At 37.2% G+C, this 23,284-nt stretch overlaps 1 long non-coding RNA gene across 1 annotated transcript; it reads left to right on the forward strand.

Annotated features, from left to right (window-relative positions):
- Window positions 1-3,468: 3,468 nt before the first annotated feature.
- On the forward strand, window positions 3,469-11,594 carry LOC149793452 (uncharacterized). Its single transcript, XR_016422809.1, has 2 exons — window positions 3,469-7,199; window positions 8,753-11,594. It is a non-coding gene; the product is annotated as an uncharacterized LOC149793452 (long non-coding RNA).
- Window positions 11,595-23,284: the final 11,690 nt, after the last annotated feature.

A 23,284-nucleotide genomic window follows, 5' to 3' on the forward strand; every position in this document is an offset into this window, starting at 1 on the left:
CTGTTGTCTCCTTTTTGTTCTAATGCTATTCAAAGATACGAAAATGTTGATATTGCTGCCGATTCTCATCGAACATACTGAATTTTTGTTATTATCGTGATTAAGCGCAACTAGTAAAGTATTGTTTTATTCCAGGTAACATGTGCGAGATTAACTTATACTGTAATCATTGACTTCATCTTTTAAGTACATAGCGTATAAGCGACACGTTGATTGCTTATCTCTAATTCGTATAAAAGTCACTGCCAAAGAGTAAATGTATAAGGTTATCAATATTGTATACAAACCTGATGGAGCACATACAAATCCTAGAGTATCAGTTATTGTTAGAGGTGCAGTTTCGGCATGATAAATATCTAACAACACGCTTTAAGTTTGGACGTTTCTTTTTGTTTTAGAATCACGGTCCAATAGTTCAATATATAATAGGTCGTTCTTTATAAATATGAAAATGCCATTCATAATATTCATCGGACCTGAGACAATATTGATTCAATTGATATAGCAATCTGATCCGCGAATTATTAGTTATTTACTATCATTTGAACCCTAATATTCAAGTACGAGAAAAGGTTAAGGATTTGAATGTCTTCCTTTTATTCTTGTCTTTAAGGCAATCACCCATATTGTTTCCAGTTCACAGGAAATATATGCTACTTGCAGGGCCTCTTGGTGGACAAATCGTAGTATATAGGCAGCCCATAGGTTTAACATGCAAATGGGCTTTTATGGACATACTTTTTTGTGGGGACAGAAGTGTTTTGGAGGACAAATAGTTTGAAAGGACAAAGAAAACTGTAATAATAACATTGTGATTGATATAGGCCTTTTCCATACTCTGTGGGAAAGTATTGAAGAGGTAACGTTCACATTTTAGATACAATCTAAGCACACACCTTACAATCCAGCACCAACTTTTTGATCACTATTCAAGCACACAACTTAAACAAAGGATGGAGAACTATACAAAATGTAATAGGGTCTAAGGCAGGGGTCTAAAACTCAAACCACACTGAGAGCTGCATGATGGCATTTTCGATGGCCCAAGGGCCGCTTGACGTTTTTTATCTCTCATGACACCTTGTGACGCCAATCAGTATGCAGTGATGTTCACCGTGGTAGCAAGAGCTGTGGCAAACTGAAGTTCCAGACGAAGTTGGTCCACTTTTGTAAGGTGGAAATGTCCCTCGTCGCTGCCATGGTCTGGAGTGAAATAAAAATCCCACAAGGCATAACGTCGTGCATAATCCTTGTACGAAATGACTTAACTGTTGTTAGTTCTTTAGAATCCCGAACTTCATACATGGACAAGTTAAATCTCAAGCAACTTTTTTCTGGATAAAGTGAGGTTTGAAGGGTCTGTAACACAGTGTCTGATCATCTCGAGTTATTTCTGTCTTGGACACGTTGAAGTGTTCAAACTCGAAATGATTTTGATCGATATCTCTGTTGAGGGCTGTATTGCTGACGATGCCAGTGAGTAAGCCTTTTACGTAACTGTAACTGGAATAGATTATTTTTGATCAAATTCTAGAGGCAGAAGTGAAAGTTCTCACTTTGTTATGTGAATTTATGTTTCTTTTAAAGCTCCTGTTACATGATTTTATCATATTTTTGTTATTTTTAAATGTAAATTGTACAGAATATATTTTGTTAGATTTTGCCTACATGAGTTTAACGTAAAATCACATAGGGTCTATAAATAGATTTTTACGTATGTGTTGACAATTACTAATAATAATCTTACTGACTAATTTCTCATTCGCTGATGGGGTTGGTAGGTTTCTAAAATAGTTTAGTGACTTCATGTTGGTTAGGCTATGGCACTTTGATTCATTTTCAGGGGTACATCCACTCCATTCAACAGATATTTGTCTTCTAACCATATGTCCAAATCAATCCAAAGCGACAAATAACTTCTAAACTTCGCCCCTTTTTGATTTTGTTTGACGGGCGTTGAATCCCATATTGTAGTCTTGATCATCATTTGTAATCAACGCTGTGTCGTTGAACTTCTCCAACTTGTAAAGATTCCGTAAAACGGAAGCATCCAGATGTATGTTCATGGTGTCTTTTCCGTACGTCAAGAGATTGCCAGGTACAATAGGTTAGAGTACGTATCCATACTGCTGCTAAAAAGTCTGTTATTCAATACAAATCCACTTCCCTGAACAATGAATGCAAGATGCTACACTTGCAACGCCTCCTGGATTGATGTTGTTCACTTTGAGAACTTTGACTTTTAAAATACAAGTGGCAGTTATTCAGATGTAATATTTAGTCTGTACCTTGATTTCAAATTATATAGGGGTAGAGGTAGTCAAAGACGACACGGCTGTGCTTCTTTTCTTATTCATTATTTGAATATGTTGATGAGCTCTGGAGGGACTTCGACATCTCTTTCTACAGTGTTCTTGCTGATGCGAGGAAGGAATGCCTTGGAGAAGGCATATTTAGACAACGAACTTTTTATTGTAATTGATTAGTACACTTCGTTCAGTTTTGTCCAGGGTTTTGCCAAACTGTTCGATGAACATAGGTACAATCGACTCGATCTGATGACGAGCACTAAAATAATAGCTTGCAGGAATTTTCCTAGTATAGGTGGTCAATTGATAATTGGCTGGGGCTAACCTTTTGAATTCGTAAGTGAACAGATCATTTCTGCCCAAGGGTGCTTGCACTTGTTCAATGAGGATGGTGATTTGATCTCCGCTGTCATTCACCACTGGCGTGGGATGAATAATTTCTGCCAAATCTGCCTCCCAATGAGCTTCTTGTTCCAACTGCCTGGCTTCGTGTAATTTGGCAGTGAAAGATCAAATCGTGTTTTTGGGAAACACATCCAAAAATGTCACTGGGTAAAGTCAAATACAACTGGTCATTTATAATTCGATGGTTTTGCTTTCAGAGGAGTCACTCAATCACAAAGAAGACTGATTTTCAAAATGTTCCAAAAGAGGAGATGTTTCTGTAGGTACTGTAGTGGTGAATGGCGTTGGCTGCAAGGCTACGGGTGTTACTAGAATATCTCGTGGTAAGGTTAGGTACAAGATCACCACAAGGCTAATGTTGTTGTTAGACTATTTCATCGTAAGGTTAGGAAGAAGGTCACTCATGCAAACGCTGAGTAAAATGGTCTAAAATTTCTTGTCTCCTAGTTGCATATTCATTTTGATGGAAGCTGCTCTGGTGACAAAATACACGAGGAAAATTTGGCACAAATAGAGGATTTGCGTTTTTGGCACACGTTCACCTCACTATATCCACATAGTTTGCTTTTGTAGTTCTTGAAGGGAGAAACACAAGGAGAAGTATCTGTGTTTAAAGGCACGGCTGTCGTTTCTTTTTTAATCGATGACTTGCGAAGCCACATTCCAATAATCAAAACTAGCTCACTTTCTTTTCGAACGCACTTTCACCTTTTTGTGTTGGAGTTTGCCTACTTTACGTGTTACTCGATTACTCGATTGAAAATGCTTTCGATGTCGTACGCGTCGTCTTCATTTTTGGTTACTCTTTGTAACTTTGGCAAGTTTAAAGTTCTTTTCAACATTTCACCATTCATGTCTTCCGATTTACGGACGCCAGGATGATGACCACTGACTCTTCCAGTGACACGAACCAATTTGTGAGCCATTTCGGTAAATTTCCTTTGTGGAAGGTGCGTTTAGTTTGTTCAATGCGAACCAAATCTCCCGTATTTTATATTTGCGTTTCTTGGGGGCAGATGGGGCGTTTCCGGTGTATATCAGATGCTACAATGTTAGAATTAATTATACGCTTTGACTTGAGAGTATGTTCATGTGTACAATATTTCAACATGAGTTTTATAAAGTGCGTTGAAAACGTCCAACGACACTGGCGGCGTTCGTTTCGGAATTCTCTGTCATGAAGAAATTGATTTTTGTTTCAATTGGTTTTGGACAGCTTGGTTCCGAAATTCGGTCCTTTGGTATTTTTGCCATCAACAAGGGTGACAACTATTTTGTTGCAAGATCAATTTTGAAGCGCGTATTAACTCGGAACTCGTTTTTTGGAAGTGAAAGGAACCATTAGTGGTTGCAAAGGAGTCACGTTTTGTTGATGATTTTTACACTTATGCCTTCAAGTCTTTCTTTGTTGCTTCTGGAGAAAAGGTTGACGACATTAACCTTTTGGCCCAAGATTTTATTAAGTCTCGTCTAGACGTAGGGGAAAGTGTGAACAAGGATGTTAGTGCCATCTGAGTGGATATTTGAGCGGACTGAATTTGAAAGACTTCTCTTGCATATTCTTTTCCATCTTGCTCGTGTCCGCTTCTGTCTTGGTCACATTTTATGATCACCTTGAAATCTTTTGGAGTCGATTAACTTATTCTTCTAACGCCTTTCAGTGAAAGAGATGAAGACATTGCAAGACTTTGCCGTACCGCTGCGATGTTTCTGTTTCTGACATATCGGTTCAACCCGTCAACGGTTGTAATTATTGTTGCAACTTTGACATTTCCTTCAGATTAAGATTGAGAGGTAAGTGGGGTGTCCGATGTTTGTAGCAACGAAACAGTTCCATCCATCGTTTGTAAGGCACTGGATTCAGCTTTCGTCCTTCCATGAGATTTCAACGTACACGTATGATGCCTTTCCAGAAAAGTTATGTTTCTAGTTTCTTATAATGCCTCCTAAAAGTAGCCCTGCAATCGATCCTAACAAAGTAGCAGCCACATTTAACAAGGGCCATATCATCATGCGTAAAAAAATCATCTTCTATTTTGACTGATGCTTTTTTCCCCTTTGGCCATGTGGCGATGAACCCCTTTCTTCATCGTTGTTCCTGTAGCCTGGATAATAGCACCTTTCCTTTCAAACCATTCATGCAACGTTCACATGTGGAATTGATGATCTATTTTTGATGCTTTTTGAATGATTTGTTTTCTCATTGGCGGACCGGATTTTGTCAGTACCAACAACACATCCCAATGTTTGCCTGAACGTGGACGAAGTCCCTTTACGTTTCCTTTTTTGGTGTCTTGAGAGAAGAATGGCGGCATGATCAGCTGATTCAGTTGGATAGGTTGTTTCTCTCATCATGCCATTTATGTTAGTTGACTTGTTGCTTGCATTTTTTTTATCAGATGTGTGGACACTATCGCAATAAAAATATAAAATTGAATTGAAGAAGTAAATTAAGCCTGTTTCAGAAAGAGTATGTTGAATGAAACTTAAGATCATATTACAGTACCCTGTAATACATTGTGTCCACCAACAACCACGACTTTGGGCGCCAAAACTATGACGGAACAAATATTTTTTATAAATACCCCATACTTCACACCAACAAACATAAGCAACAAAAGTGTTATGGGATAGGCTAAAACAATTGGGGAACCTTTTAAAGTGCTGCTTGGTAACATTCTACACCCATTCATAAAAATTCATATCTTAGATATTCCTTCATGAGTGACCGATTATTGAATGAGCAATGATATCTGATTTTGAAATTGACTTTGCAACACTTTGAAGAGAATTTTAGTTCAGCGTCTTCTCCGATTATTGTACTCAGTGATCTCACCACCCCCACGTCCATTAACAAAATGACTAACACAAATCAGAGATTATTATGATAAAGTTTGATGTGCATGAACACAACGTTTACATCTCGCACATCAAGGGAAAATATAAATAGAATCTATGTTGGGGTTTGCAACGAGACATTGAAATCCCAGTCAAGGGGTTATATTATTTGTCTCCCCTCGAGGCTTGTGAGGAGGGAGACATATAATGTAACCACGCGACTGGGATTTCAATGTCTCGGTGCAAACCCCAACGTAGATTCTTTTTCTCACCCAATAATTTCCTTTAAAGGAAAAAAGAACTTCTCACTTGTGCAATATAGTTAATACGCAAATGTTTACATGCGGTGCATTAATACAAATATGTTAATAAGGACTGTGGGGTGACCATGTCATCCGAAGTACACAGTTTTTATGCGTGAGCCAAAAAATAACAACAGAAAAAATTGCATATTATTGAGGTATAATGATATTTAATATATGGACGTTATAGGAAATTAACAATTAATAGTTAATGTTTATTACAAGAAAATTTCATTTTCGTCAGTTCCAATTTAGAAAATTATAGCGTAAATAACGAAACGATAAAGGACTCACACCTCTGTTGTAGTGTATAGGTTATTATTATAACGAAAAGTTTCATGTAGCATAAGTGTCCGTGCTTGGGTTATTCACGGGTAATTAGTGATCTGTGTCACTATCGTATATATCTCTCCTTTTCTTTGGAGGAGGTGAAACTGTTTGTGACATACTTGTGATGTCCTTCATATTGATTGTAAAATTAACCCAGTGTTGAAAAGATCCCCCAACTACGGACCCTAGAGGATACCCATGTTCTAAACTTTCAAGTTCACGGATTCTTTGAAAGCTTATTTATCTGTCTTGGAAAATGGCAAGTGCTACAGTGAACTTTTCTTATGGATTAATGTGTTGATAGATAAATGATTCCGTCTGGCTGGTAAGTGCATTATTTGTCATTAAATATTGTAGCTATATTTTTGATTCAACAGGGGCATAATGGAGATGCTTAACACAATTAGAATAAAGCATGTTTGACGTAACACTTTTCTGGCTGTTACATAGTTTCTGTAGTTGTAAGAGAGTTGTGAGGCTATAAAGTGTATAAGTCTAAAGTATGTGCACATAGAACAGTGTTTTCTGCCATAGTTAATTTCCCATATTACTGAGAATTTTATCCTATCGTAGCACAGTCAATTTTCAGGTCAACGTCATTAAATTTAGCTAACAGTATATAATTTGTTTCACGCTAAGTATTTAAAACTAGTTAGATAGCTTTAGCTAATTTTAACGACGCTGACCTGAAAATGTACTGAGCTAGGCCTGCATATAGGATAAAATTGACCATGATGATTGGAACGAACTAGCATAATACCAAAAAGCTCGCCATCGTATGGATGTGTCTTTGTCTCTGTCGAAATGTTTTAGTATGGTGTGTTTTCAAAGATGGATTGACCGTAAGTTACTATGCTTTTTGTTATATATTTGTTGTTGTTTTTGTTGCTTGATTTTAGAACAAATACGTCACTGCAGAAGACAGCAAGGGTTTCATTTCTTAAAAGTAGTTCTGAGCGCGTGGACACCTTGACTGAGACTACTAGTCTGAGATGATTAGACTGATATACGAAAAGTAAGGTTAGCAAAACAGCTAGCTTTCTCTGTCGCATGGGTGAGAAAATTTAATTGCAAATGCACTTTTGCTTCTATATTAGCACCATGTCACATTATGTTGTGTATTTTTATTGTCATTAATAAGATATCTTCCTATACATATTGTATTATTCTAGTATCATAAGAATATTTGACAGAGATGCAAAAGAAAGCTTTACTGTATAAATCTTTATTTTTCCTTTATGAGGAGATGTGTTATGTATGTTGATATTTTGTTTTTGACCTTCGTCAGTAAATGTAGGCAGAGGCCTTACCTGTCTACTCACATCGTTTTTGTAAATTACATATTACAAAACTAATACTTGTCTATTTTATTAGTTTATATATTAAGATTATTATTGCTATTTGAAGGTAAACATGTCAACTTGAGTTTGTACAAAGGACATCAGTATTCCCCGTGTAAATTCCAGGTGTACCTTGTTTACCATGATCATTACTTAAATGTTAGTAATATACCTGATATTGTTGACAATTTATATTGTTCTGGAAATAAACTTTTGATCCGCATCCTTGTCCTCATATCGTAATTTATAAAAGAGAGAAGTAAGCGAAAACGTTTCATTATGTTTACATCAGTCTCAACAAAAACAAGTTGTCTTTGGTTTGGAGGATTTTATATATTTATTTATTTATATTATTCATTAGATTTACAAAGTGCTCTTTGACTCTATGTCTAAGTTACTTTTTTCGACAGTAGTGTGCATTCATTGAATTTTATTTTGTATTATAATATTGTAATACAACAAGACAATTAGCGCATCCAGCCTTCTGGCTCATTATCACATTTAATATCGAATTTATTCGGAACATTACTGGAATTCATTCGGAATACTCTATACTTTTGGATTTGTGACTCAACTTTACATATAAGCAATACACATCATTGTGCTGCATCCATATATGTTTATGAATATAAAACAAATATAGACCAAAAGGAATAATGACATTAACTCAGTTAACGGCTTTGACCATCATGCATAAGCAGGACTATTAAATGATATTTTATGAGTCTAGATTAAAGTGCAACACAATATCTACAGTGTTAAAAAGAGACAATCCAGGATACTGCCTTACTGAAGCCATTGCTCAGACCATGATCTTGAGGGAAGTGGTATGATAATGAATACACGAGATAATATTATGGAATGTTATAGGATAACGTTTCAATGAAATATGTTCAGTAGTTTCGAGTAGCTGCAATGTGATATGGTTTGCGAATAGGTATGTTCTAAACCTTGAAAGTTAACGTATATCTATCTATCTATCTATCTATCTATCTATTTATCTATCTATCTATCTATCTATCTATCTATCTATCTATCTATCTATCTATATATATATATATATATATATATATATATATATATATATATATATATATATATATATATATATATATATATATATATATATATATATATATATATATATATATATATATATATATATATATATATATATATATATATATATATATATATATATATACACACGTCTCAAAACTCTTTCCAGGACTATGTTCTTCGTCGGCCTTTGGCTTGCGTCATTCTTCGACTACAGCATTTTGGTGGAGACAACCACTCTTTCTGGGTGCCCGCTTCCTTGCAGCTGTAATCTTTATACAAACAGTAACATCCACGTGGAATGTTTTATTATGAATGACAGCCATGCTGTTATATTTCATAATATATCTCTTCCAGATCACACAGCCAGTGTCTTCATCTCAGTTAGCACGGACATAATTCAAATTCCTGATGCACCTTTTCAGGAACCACCCTGGAATCAGGTATTGCATTTAAAACTCGATGGTAATGGAAAGATTACATCTTGGCGACCATCGATTCAAACCTTTCAGTCTTTAAGATCTGTACGATATCTGTATCTAAGAGATGCTGGAATAAAGTATATAGAAAATGGATCTTTTAGTGAACTCCCGCATTTGGTTGTACTGGACCTTAGCCGAAATAGTGGATTGCATTTGATCGATCTAACCAATGCAATGGTGGGTCTTTCTTCACCAAATCTGCAAGTTTTCAATGTGAGTGGGGTCAATAGCGTAGAAGACACGAGTCTGTTTACCGTAGACCATATATTTATGGAAAACCTTCGAGGAACCAAATTGATAGTTTTGGATATAAGTTGGACAAGAATCATTGCATTTGCCACACCGTTTAGATACTATGTGCCTTACTTGGAAAGCTTTAATGCATCTGGAACACTGCTCTTAGGTCAAAGCTCGTGTCTAAGTGAAATGTATGTTATGGACAGTTTAAAAGAATTGGTTTTTGATAAATGGCCAGCATTTACAAGATCTAGATCCATTAGAAGTTCCGTCTCAAATGAATGCATTTATGCCAACCGATCAACTAACGGAGAATGTTTTAATAGCCCCCCAAACCTTGAAGTTATTTCCTTCATTGATTCAACTATTAATATCTCCTACATATTTGAACGAAATGGCCGAATATGCATTAATCCCAACAATAACATCAGGCGCATAAACCTCTCAGGAGTGAAGTGGACACTTTCAAAACGATTTTCGCCCATTACAGGACTTCAGCATTTGGAAGATTTTGATATAAGTCGGACGTCATTGAATGATCTTCATCAAGACAGCTTCCGGTACTTTCCGTCTTTAAAGATCTTGAATATGGCTGGTAATTCATTATCTGAAGTTGTACCGTCCACTTTGTCTAAATTATTTATTTGGAACGGAAATCTTTCGCACTTGAACATATCATGGAATTATATTAACCTTTTACCCTCCGATTTACTCATTAAAAATAGGCAGATAACTGTTTTAGATTTGTCACACAATTATTTGCAATCATTTGGACTCGAATTTCATAAGGAGGCTCTTCTAGAGTTAATTGATCTATCCTTCAACGTGCTAGTTGTCATTGAACCTTTGTTTCGTGATTTTATTTCACTTGATCCACAAAACTGGCATGGTCTTACAATATATATTGCTGGCAATAATTTGCAGTGCTCTTGTTCCCCCAAGTCTTTAGAACTAATTACTTGGATAGTTTCTTCACAATCTAATAATAGTGTTCAATTAATGCCACCTAACGTTACTTGCATATATGAAGACAGTGTGGTTGAAATTTCAAAAGAAATTTTATTTATGGTAAAACGATATTGCATACCCGAAAGCCCGAACTATATACTTTATGCTGCGATTTGCATTTTTGTAGGCTCATGTGTTGGAGTATGCATACTGTTTAATATCTGGTACTGTAGGAGACGCAAATGTATTACTAGTTCTAGAACTAAGAGTAACATTCATTTCCAGAACAATGTAGGAATAAACATTATTCCTGACAGGAGACCAGATTATGCTGTATTTTTGTCTTTCAGCAGCAATGATAAAGACTTTGTTATTGAGTGCGTGTGGCCAAAACTGGAGACGAAACTTAAGTATTTGCTTAAAAAGGAAAACAAGTTAGTTTTTGTTGGGGATGCTAATTTTGACGTGGGAAGGCAGATTTGCGAGGAAGTCATTTCCGCTGCATCTCGCTCCTGGTGTACGGTTCTAATTATATCAAATAGTTTTCTGGACAGTGACTGGTGTTTATTCGAAGTCCAGTCTACGTGGAATAGCGGTTGTCGAATTTTTCCACTTTTTGTTGAGAAATGCGATGGACGCAAGGCAAAAGGAATAATGAAAGTTGTATGTAGGGATATGGTAAGGCTACTATGGCCCAAAGACAGAGCTGATCTGCAAGAACAACTGTTTGATTCATTGTGTGCACAGATCGTACAACACATCAATTTGCATCACCAATCATCATAACATGACTACAGATAAGCAATGTAGAAAAAGACCATATCATAATACAGTTAAATGCGTTGTCTGGGTAAGATAATTTTTGGTGGTTTCTCTCCATCCTGAAAGCATATAATGGACGTTAATGATGTAACATTGGTTAAGTAAATCTGTTATATACGACGTCAGTCAGGATTTATGCAAGATTTTATTTCTCTATTCGTAATTTATATATCTTAACACTTCATTGTTGATATTCTTAGTCAACCATACTGAGTTAAAGTGTTCATAAACCATCGCTGATAAAAAACTGCAATCAAGGCCTGAAAATATTTGTTTTACACAAAACTGAATATTTGTCGAACATATTTACACTATAACGGTTTGAAATCAAAGATATAATGCTAGGCCTAGAAGAACAAGTTGTTAGTTCATAACGCCGCAAAGGTAGTACCTAGGTATTAATGTGTCCTTTTTGTGTGTTTTGCTATACTGGTAGACAATGGATATAATATGCTTTTGTTATATATTTTTATGAGTTTTTTTTAGTGTGTTTCTAACTAAATATATTTGTAATTATGAGAATTGGACTTTATACTTTACTGAATTCGTGAGGTGAACATACCAAACTGTATGAGGATTTATTCTGAAAATAAAGCTTCCTACAAATATAAAAATACAAGCGTCAATAACGTTAAACATCGGATAGGGTGAACGGTCCTGTTTTAGAGCAGTCCATTTGTGAAAATAAATCTTCCAATGAAAATGAACACACGAGCGTCAGTAACGCTAAACTATGGCATCTAACCGAGTTAGCACATTTTTGTTATGCCGTATACTTGTCAAATTTATTTACCGACCCCTGGTGTAAAACACCAGGATATTCTTAGTCATCACCATCCCTGCTGCTGTTTGACTTGACATTATATGTCAAGGGTGTAAAAACAAGTAACGAGTCTCAACCAAAACTTTTATCGAGACCTATGCGATATTGAGACCGAGAATCATGTAAATTCATCTTGATAAATCCATGAGGAATCGCTTGAGTTTTTGAGAAGTTTTTAATCTTGATCATGTCCATGTTCATTCAACACCAAGTTTGCTGTATGGTTCTCGGTGTGTGTATATTAACACCATTAAAGACAACCAGAAGATTGCAGCTATCTCTGATAAACTTATGCATTTGAACATATCACTGAGTGACATATATAATATCGGTGTTGATGTGTCTGCCTCGAGAAAATATCCGAGCTGGATTTGATTGTCTAGCATCACGTCATCGTATACTACGAGATTGTTGACGCCCCCGTTGAGATCATCTACCAACGGCACATCTTTGATGTCAGTGATAAAATCAATGATATCCTTGCCGTCCTTGTCCAACAATTTTTAATTTTCATTAAAATCTTTAAGCACGCGGTAGCATCGCTGATCATCTGCAGATGGTATCACTAAATAAAACGTATCCCACTTGAGCCATCTCATTATCAGGTTAAGCAACTATTGCATCTTACAAGATCCAGATGGACCTATGATAAGTGTTCTGATACAGTTTGGTAGCGCTGGATGATGCTAGACTGGCTCTTGCTTTCCTGTCGCTGACAATCAATGACTTCCATGTTGTAGAATTATATAATAATTATATGGATTTTGTTGTGTTCGATGCAGAGCACACACCCCCACCATCGGTAAGACCAGTGGATAAAAAACAATAATGACTAGGATTAAGGCGCGTGCACTTACAGGTAAGTGTGTGAAATATGGTACAAAAAAGTACAAATTTATCTCCCACTGGATGAATGACAAGGGTGGTGATATCGCTGCTTCACTGGGAAAATTACCAGGGGCTCCATGGTCTAAGTATCGTGGAGACAAGCATCTTCCTAGACATAATTATTGTAGTCCTGGAACCCGACGTGATATCCAACATGACCAGAAAGGTCAACCAAGATCTGGAGAGTATTCAATAAATGAGATTGATCAAGCAAGCCGTTTCATGATCTCGCGTGGAAACATCCAGATCTACAACAATGACATATTGCAGACGTGAAGTTGATTCACACCCTTAAATCTGTATTAAAGAAATCTCTCAGAGAATCGCTTGCTAATTTTTTTTTTTTATAAGATCTTTGATGAAAGATAAACTAGTGCTAGGGGCCGATAATTAAACAAAGATAACTATTATGTGGACTCAATTTATTATATTCCAAGAGGATATTGAAGGGGTAGAGCAGCGATTAGTATACATGATGATGCAGCACGTGTCGCACGTAGTGTTGATGCAGATTGGCTAGCATGACAGGCAATATGGCAAATTTATCTACCAAGACCTGAAAAAGTCAGTACGCACATTTTGATGTCGGCATCCCCAATGAGGTTAATCAGGCCAATATTTTGTTTTTACCACATGATGCTACTAAAACACGTCGACGTCAATCGCGCACATACAAATACACGTTGACTGTTGTTGACGTTGCAAGTAGATCTAAAGCAGCAGAACCATCATCAACAAAGACAGCAACGGAAGTTGCATCTGCATTTGAACAAATTTATCAATGTGGCGGCCTGCGATGGTCACAGTTGCTACAGGTGGATCCTAGCAAAGACTTTCTTAGTGCAGTAACATCTCTGATGAAACAGCATACCGTCAAAATCAGACGAGCACACACCGCAAGTCATCGCGATCAGGCAATCGCTGAGCGATTTAACCAAACATTTACTGAGCGATTACTTGGATATCAGTATACGCAGGAAATACCCTCGCACAATGTACAGGCGAGCAACAGATCTCGTGAATGGATTACAAGACTGCCAAATGTAATAGCCGCATTACAGAATGAAAATACACGTGGACTTTCTATGAAAACCATCAATGCAATCAAAAAACACCAGTACAACGATATGACCCTTTCTCAAACAACCAGTACTAGGTAATGTTACTGTCTGATATTTATATGAACCTAGTAAACTTGAAGGTGGTATAAAAAGCGACTGACCCATTCTGGAGTGTAACAACACATAAAATGTTCAGCGTGGTATGACCCAATATACAAACTAGATTCAACTGCTTCTCAGCATGAATTTGCACGTGAAGAATTACAAGTAATTCCTGAAGATACACAATTACCACTGCACTGGCTCCTCAACGTCGATTACACTCAAGACATGTCAGCATCACATTTCCGTGTGTGTGGCCGAGATTGGCATTAATTCTTTTCACAGTAAATTGTCATGGGTCATTAGGAGAATACTGCCACAGCATTACTGTGTTACAGTAAACACAATGAATATTTTGTTCTTGTTTCAGTGTCATGATAAACTTAACATCAAGAGCGAAGTCGCGCTTATTTGTTTGTCTTACTGCTGATAAACATCTATTTTATTTCTTTATATTTCGGTTAAGAATGATGCGCTGATATCCTGAATTTGATTATTATTATTTATTGCACAGTCTATGATAACCCTCCTTAGCGGAGTCATTTTCCTGACCCTCGATACCCCTTGATAAACTAGGTTAGACCATTCAATACGATCATCGACAATCCAAATATTAGTATCCGAAATAGTTAATCCCATGATGAATGAATAGTTATAGAATATTCTAGAGTCCATGAAGTATTATCCATCGTTAACGCTAACTCAACAATATTAATAGGAACAATAATAATATCATTAAGAACGAGATTTTGTTTCTTCCTTGACTCTAACAAGGGTCGAGGAATTTCAACATCAATATTTTGTTTACGTGTATATGATGGGAGATAACATAATGGCACATGTGGATCTGAAAACGTTTCTTTATGAAATATAAATAATTGTCGATGAAGTGACACACTATCTTCCAACTTGCAACTATCAAACCATCAGGCCTCCACAATTTCCAAAACTGGTCTATTGTTTTCTCTTGAATTACCTTACGTATGATCTCACATTAAATCTTATCTGGCTGCAGTCTGATTAGTTTTTTGAACTCTGTCAGCCTCGAATCAAGTGCTCTGTGATCATAAAGTAATTCTTCATAATAATCATCAAATTCATTCAGCCAGTCATGCGGAGATGAGCCGACAAAATGTGGTGGTTGACCATGGTCACCACACATGATAACAGCAGTATTCTGACTCAATAACCACTGAAAAAAGATTTTTTAATGCCTATGATAGATTTAATTTTGCGTTGAAATTCATTGATGATCGGTTCGATTTGATATCAAGTATCGTGATCCATTGCGTGCGTTTTTATACGCAAATACCAGTATTTGCTTGCAAACCCACCGAATGACTTTGCTTTGATAGTTGGCAAGCTGTAATATACTCGGAATTATGCTAGAGCTAGTTCCTTGGCTGAAATTGCCGTTGGAAAGTTAATGTCGAAGGCTTTCGACGTTAGCTAACGCAATATCTTTCCAGATATCAATATCAGGGACTGATATTGCTACATTATTATTTAATCTGAATTTAAATCCTGATTTTAAATCAGGGATCTAAATACCTGCCTTTGTCGAAGTCGGCGGCCTCTGCTTCTTGGATTCTAATCCTTAACAGTCTTGTCTCCGAGAATGGCGTTCGTTTCCAGTTGCTTCATAGTAAACCTTAATAATTTCTTCGAATTCTTGATCGGATATTATTCCGTCGTTTAGCCCTGATGATATAAGTGATGATAAGTTGGCATGTGCTTGTGTTGCCGCTGATATCAACGTCGTATGGTCGTGTAATTTATAAGCCGCGTACATGGATAGCAATTCCTATTACTGGTGCTACTTTATGTATGTGGCTGATAATGGTCCGATTATAGTTACTGTTTCAGTTGCTATAATGGATGCAGAGTTTATAATTATGTCGGTAACAACTATACGTCTGCGGTATTTTTTTGTGTTTTACTGTATGCTCATCAATTGTGTTTTTAAGTTGGCGCTGCCACTCGCATGCTTGCTCGCTGCTAACACGTTGAACGTTTATTGGGGATACCGGCGATTGGTTATTCATGTAAATTTCTAACTCTCTAAGTAGGTGGCATGTTTGGATCACTGCCATCTCACCTCAGGCTGCGTTGGTTCGAGTCTCGGGCTCGGCCAATGTGGATATGTGAGAAGGCTTGCTGCTAAGCATCTCGTGGGTAGGTGGTTCTTTCCGGGTTTTCACGGGTTCTTCCTCCATCATTAATCCTGGCCGCCATGTATAGCCTATCTTGTGCTGAAAAATGGCGTTAAACCCTATAACAACAACAACAACAAGGTGGTATGTTAGCTACGAATTAAATTCACCAATAGTACAAGACGCAGAGTCCTTGTTCTTCAGGTTGCACCACGAATCTTACCTCATCGTGTTTCTCAAATATCACTAACACAGATCCAGAAGATTCACTTTCTTGATAACGCCGTGAAATTGTGGTAGATATTGTACATGTTGTAACGCCGAGTACTGAGAACCTGTGCACACCGGTAACCTCAGCTGTATGTTTGATGGATTTATTGAGTGGTTACCATAATTCTGATCCAGACGCTACTGTATATACTACACTATCTGTAATCTTTTTGTTATCGGCGAGCTTAATATCGATGACTACTGGATCCCCCAAAAATGCATTTATGGTTCTATCTGTGTTTCTAAGAAACTTTGTAAAAGTGGTTATATGATTAGCATATTCAGATCTAAACGTGGTCATTTCATCGTTGATTGTCATTAACGATGTAATCATGGGGGTGTTGCTATTTTCAACGTATTTCTTCGTTGCAGTGTCATCATTTGATTCTGGTTCTCTCAAATTAGCCATTCTATTTACTCCCATTTGAAAGAACCAGTCATTGCATCGCCAGTTTTAGCAATGCATTTACTGATCTCAGTTCTGAGGGTGGTGACATTGCTGTCCACGTATTTTTGTTGCCACATCATCGTCTGATTTTGGTTCTCTCACATTTATAATTGTATTTCTACTCATGTTGTGATACATAATAAAACCACTATTTTATCTTCGATCGCACATGGAACCTGCAGAATATCTGTCAACGAGATATTGCTTGTCTTTAACCGTCTTTGCTGATCCGGAAAAGCAACAATTTCATTTTGATCCACATCTGCGAGACGCAAACGATCAGCGAGTTCATTCTTGACCTAGTTAAAGGTTGCATATTTAGATAAGTCACCTTGGGGATTTCCTTTAGCAGGTCTTCCCTAAATATGTACCATTTTATATTACACAATTCATGTTTTAAACGCTGGACGATGATGTTGTCTGGTGGTATACTCATGCACCACTTTATGAGGCTGTGCCCCTTGCGATGTCGACACAGCGTCGAACACAGTGAATACTTCACGGCCACATATTGGCGGATCGGTTATTGTCTGGGTTGGTAATGTTGAATACCAGATCTGAGCCTTATGCATTCTGCTGACATATTTTAAAATTTCTTTCGGTGGCACCAACCCATGCGAATTAAATTAAACAACTCCAAGTGGGCACCCGCATATGCAACCTTATGAATACCTGGACCAGAACTTCCATCGAGATTAATTATATCGGTTTCAACTCGGTCTGGCTGTCCTGGTAATTGATCACGCATAAAAGCACATCTGAAGTTTTTGATGTTTAATTTATTAGCAGCATAAAGTAAATCAAAATTGGACACCGGAAGATCGAAACACTTTTTATTTAGCCAAGTGTCCCAGGCAATCTTAGACCTAATCCGCGAATGGCATGATCGTACCACGAATGGGAGAAAGGGTGCTGGCAGTGTTACACACCGCCTTTTTGTAAGTTTTTAGTCCGCTACCTGTTACGTTCGTTAATGCCATCCTAGCGACAGTTCCAGCAGCCCCAAGTTCAGCTGCTTTTTCAACAGCTGGGGCTTCAGCGGCTATAAACGCTAGTATAGCTGAAAGAAGTGGAAATATACCACTCGTCACTCGTCTTAGCAATGTCTTTGATGGCGCCTGCAGAAAGATCTAGTCTAACACCGGTCCTTGAATGTTTGGCATCATTGGCGTCCTTGAGTTGACATTCTGTTAGTGATAGTTTATGTTGACCCTTCGGATAACTTGCGATCCGTGTTGATTTCTGTATTATATTTATTCCAGAATTCTGTTATAATGCTGATCGTATCTTTTTAATCTGACCAGGAGTCAAAGTATTATTAACATGATGACATGGCATTATAATATAACGAGTGCCTTAATTAATGATCGTGTAATGAATCCCGAGTGATCTAGGTATATATTTCCCACTGGGGCATCAATGACTCTCATTCTTCAATCAGCATTGTTTTGTCTGAGAGTATAACAGCGATTGCTCTATAACCACCAGTGGGCAGTCGTGCTACACGAGCTCGAAAATGTATGTCAACGATAGATTGTTTGAACAAATCCAAGTGTTCCAGTGAGAAATAATTGATCGGATACAATGTTGTGAAATCCCTCTGCGATATCAGCAAACCTGAATCAACATTCTGATCACGCCCCGTGAATGTCATAAACCGGTGATAAACACGTGCAACATGATTATTATCAAAGTTCAGCAACACTTCTTCAGACGGTTATTGATGCCCGTTTATTCTCAGAGAAACTTCACCATCCCCAAGCGTGTCAAACACCATTGGATTTTGTTCCTGCAAATTTATTCTGGCATTTTACTGAAACGCGATGAATATATGTCGTGGTGCTGACACCCCTTGCTCTGATGCTATCTGCCATGTGAATAACCGGGCCACATTATTTTGAATACTGTCTGTGGTCTACCACCTGAATCCTTCAAAGAGAGCAGCTGTTGTCCTTCATACAGCGATGGAGTCATAGTTGACATCCACAACGAAAGTTTTGTTAGTGTTACTTTACCTGCATCGACCCCAGCAACAAGCCATATTGTAACATTGTATTTGGCTTTTCTCACAAGTACCACGGTGTGTTTATCGCCAAATAGAACTCTTCTAGCATATCTGCAGAATTCAAAGATATGTGGAATTACACCTGAAAATTCTTCAGCAGCAGAGAGAGTGACGAACAACAAGTCGGTAAATGAGGACGTATACAAATTTGACACACAAGTGTCAAAAACAAAAGTGTTCTTACCCAGTTAGAGGCCTCGGTTTTGCGTTATTGATGTCTGTGTGTTCATTTTCGTAGGAAGTTTTATTTTCACAAATGGACTGCTCTAAAATTGGTTTGTTCACCCTCCCCCACGTTTAACGTTATTACGCTTGTATTTTGTCTGTTCACCTCCTCTGCTGTTTTTTACATGAACACCTTTTCTAGAGCAGTAAGAGATTTTCTGGAATCATTTCTGTACGAACCCTGTACAATATACAACTCGTCTTGAATTTAGGTGAAAAATAAAAACAAAATGTTTGCTGATTCTATGTATATTACTCACAATCGCATGTATATATTTTCTTTTAGTTGCATCGCTTTATTCCGTGTTGCATGTTCACCTGTGTAAATATTTTGCTAAACTGGAAGATACTTTAATTCCATATCTCTACTTCAGTATGAGCGATTCTATCAGCATATATTACATATTACACGTATCAACATTCTATATTCTACTATTGCAATGTTAGATATCCTATCTGCGTACTAATACTTAATTGGATGACATTTATTAAACAAACATAGAACTAAAAGCACAGTAAAAGTTATAATGTAGCATAATGAATACTGAAGTAAGATGTCAGCGTTGTTTGAATAATAAGATCAGCACTGGCTGTAGCAAAAATCAAACATTACAGTTCTTACCTATTACTGATGTAGAAGCACTGTTTTGAAGAAGTGTAAAAACACAGTATGTGAAATAATTTGAATACTTCTAGCTTGAATATTTATGATCATCTTCAACATTCAAAGGAATCAAGATGATGGAGTTTAAGTGACTATTTAAATGTGACAGCTTCCTATTTTAATAAACTATTTAAACCGACCTTAGATTGATCTTTTTTTCAATATCGTCATCATAGTGTTTGCTTGGTGCAATTGGCTTTTACGCATAACTTTCAAAACACACCTATGATTACAATCATACTATCATGGATTCTCCTGAATATAATCTTGAGGATTGTTTGAAAGGTGAAGAGTACCTCAACTTGCATCGCAGCCATTCTAATAGATATGTCTGACGATATTTCAATTGATGTTGTGTTGAATTCAATTGTAAACTGCTCTGTGTGTTTGTTTGTGTGTGAGTGTATGTGTGTGTGTGTGAATAAAACAAGAATTCTCAAACTTGTATTTCAGCCATGATCCAGAGATATCTCAGCGGATATGCCAGATGAGTTTAGGTTGAATTCAATTGTCAGTTGCTCTGTGTTTGTGTGTGTCTGTTTGTGTGTGTGTGCGAAAACAATCCAAGAATTCCCTATATTTTTTTTTCAACCATTATCCGCAAATATGTCTATGGGAATGCAATTGCTTTTTCCCTGAATTCAATTGTCAATTGCTTCGTGTTTGTGTGTGTGTGTGTGTGTGCGTGTGTGTGTCTGTGTATTTGTGTCTATGTTTCTGTGTGGAAACATTGCAAGAATTCCTCAACTTGCATTACGACCATTATCTCTGGATATGTCTGCGGGCAAGCCAGTTGATTATAAGTTGAATTCAATTGTCATTTGCTCGTGTGTGTGTGTGTGTGTGTGTGTGTGTGTGTGTGTGTGTGTGTGTGTGTGTGTCTGGGTGTGTGTTTTGCTTGGTATACTTGCGAGGACCTGAGTTGGGATGCACACCAATATGTCGAGGATGTGACTGCATTGTGAGGACTTACACACCAGTCCTCGAAATGATTCTGCGGAAAATGGTTGAGAAGAATCATTAGAGGCGAACTACGTGTTATTTTGAAAGTCCTCACAAAGTCGGTAATGTCCGACTGGCAGTTACACTCCTTGTGTTTAGTACACACAATTTGCTGTTTTCCTCTGGCGGTATGTTGGAGTGCAACCGCTTAGTCAGTAAGTTGGCGTATGCCTTCTAATTGTTGGTCATCCAATCAGAATATGGCTTCTGTGCAGTGTCTCTGTAAATTTCGTATACCGATAAATACGGCTCATAAAAACATCACTAGTACTTTAAGTGATTTTTAAAAAGAAATCATTTTGTAACAATAGTAAGTTGGTGATGCCAGTAGAAAGTACGATATTTTAAGCTCTGTGCGGCTGATATAGTGCAGTGGTTGTTGCGCGTGATTTGGTGTGTACATGGATTTTATTGCTTCGAGAATTAACGCACCTAGCTCTCGGAAGATGGCAAGACGTACTGGATCAAACTGGTGAGAAACAATAGATTCTTTATAAAATTGTTTATTATATTCATCCAAAAGAGCTGTTAGTTCTTTCGTTCGTTATCATCTGTGACAACTTGCTTGTATCCCGTTCCACCAATAGGCTCGATGCTTAGGGCCTCGTATCATTGCATATATTTAACTCTCACTCATACACATGGTATAAAATAATATTATTTCTGACAGTTAAATTGTAAACAGTGATAAGAGCCCCTTTGCGGAGGTCTTGATTATTAAATTAGCATGTAAAAACAGTTCACATTGATGTCATAAAAGTGGGTTATGGAAGAAGCAGTTCTCTCTCTTTCTCTGTCTCTGTCTCTCTCTGTCTCTCTCTCTCTGTCTCTCCGTTTCCTTTTCAACTTAATTGCTGAGAGAGAAGCAGAGCAAAATTAACTTTTTAGTACAAGAAGATTATTGTGCTTTTTCTTGTTTTTCCTGTTCCAAAAGAATACCGAAAAAGGAAAGTAAATTCTTAAAAAAAAATGTCAGATAGGTCAGGAAAGGAAAATGGAATACCTCTGTGCCAGTACATGATACCCTTGAAAAGTAAATGGTTGGTCCCTTTCAAACTAGTACAGTTCTCATTCTTGACGAAACAATATATCCCCCAACAGAAAGTAAGGCCCTCTACATGACAGACTCGTTGATAAACAAACTTGGTTACTATAGTATAGTCTGAATCCTAATTTAGTATATCACAAGCTTGAGTGTTCCAAAATCACATTCTAACGAACTAGTCAGCTACAAGTAAGACGTGGTGGTTCTCACGGCTATGCCGGTTGAGGTTCCTTGTCTCATCGCCGCTACGGTAGCCGTATTGGTCTGAGTATTAAGGGACAAAATCATACACTGACACTCTTTTAGTTATTTCTGCCCTTCCAATAATTACTCTTCTGACTGTTCTATCACTTCCGTCTTTATGTTTGACCACACACCACCCGTTGTTTAACAGTCAAGTGTGATTGTGTCAGCGTATATATATATACATACACACACACCTCTCCCCGTTCCATTGTACCCAGCCATTTGAATGTCTAACCTGACTGTGACCCGAGCGGCAACAATACTGGCATCTTCCGCACATTTCAAGCTTAACCGTCCTTTCATAATATCAGGCCGCATATTGCATACCTATGGGTGAGTCTCTTTCCCGCAGACAGCATTGAGATGTAGTTCATCCTTTTTCGGTGACTGTCGGATAATTCCGTAAATTACCATAATGTTGAGAGTTTAGTTTAGTCTCTTTCCACTCATGCATGTAAAAATTACACCGCTCGTTAAATCTACGGGAAAGGCAAATTTGTATTTGTCATTCTCTTTCTGTTGCTTGATTCGACATTGTAGATATCGGAAGCAGAAAACAAAGTATTTTCCTTCTATGTACATGCATGTGTAATCCTGCATATACCACTTCGCTGAAAATGGACTTGTCCAGGAGCCGAAAATGACTGACAAGCATGGCCATCTTTTAAACTGTAAACTTCGTTTGAAGATCAATGCGCAGATGATAACTGTATTAGGGCTACCCTGTGCATAATCCGGTTTGAAATTATAAATCAATAAATGAACTGACTAAGTTCTGAGCATCTCTGATCTCATTTGTGCCTTTCGATTTTTAAATTGAAAGGGGGGTTCAAACAAACTGGGAGGTATATTCAGACTATAATTTAAGCTCGAATTAGTGGAACTTGATGTTGGTACTGAATGCGATGGCCATGTCAACATGTGATATTTCACATCAACACGTATATTCCTGCAAAAAAATAATTCTCAGATTTGGAAAACTCTGCATATTGCTATTTATACTTCTACACTTCCACACTGAGTCCTAAGGAAATTTATTCGACTTAGGACTATCCCATATATATATATATATATATATATATATATATATATATATATATATATATATATATATATACGGTATTCAGCAGCAACTGGCTATGAGTCAGCTGTGAGACTGTAACTATAATTAACGACCACCATACTGCTTACATCAACGTACAGTGTTGACATCAGCTTTC

The sequence above is a fragment of the Sinohyriopsis cumingii genome, chromosome 8 (assembly GCF_028554795.1).
Source record: "Sinohyriopsis cumingii isolate HCF-2022 chromosome 8, ASM2855479v2, whole genome shotgun sequence".
Lineage (NCBI taxonomy): Eukaryota > Metazoa > Mollusca > Bivalvia > Unionida > Unionidae > Sinohyriopsis > Sinohyriopsis cumingii.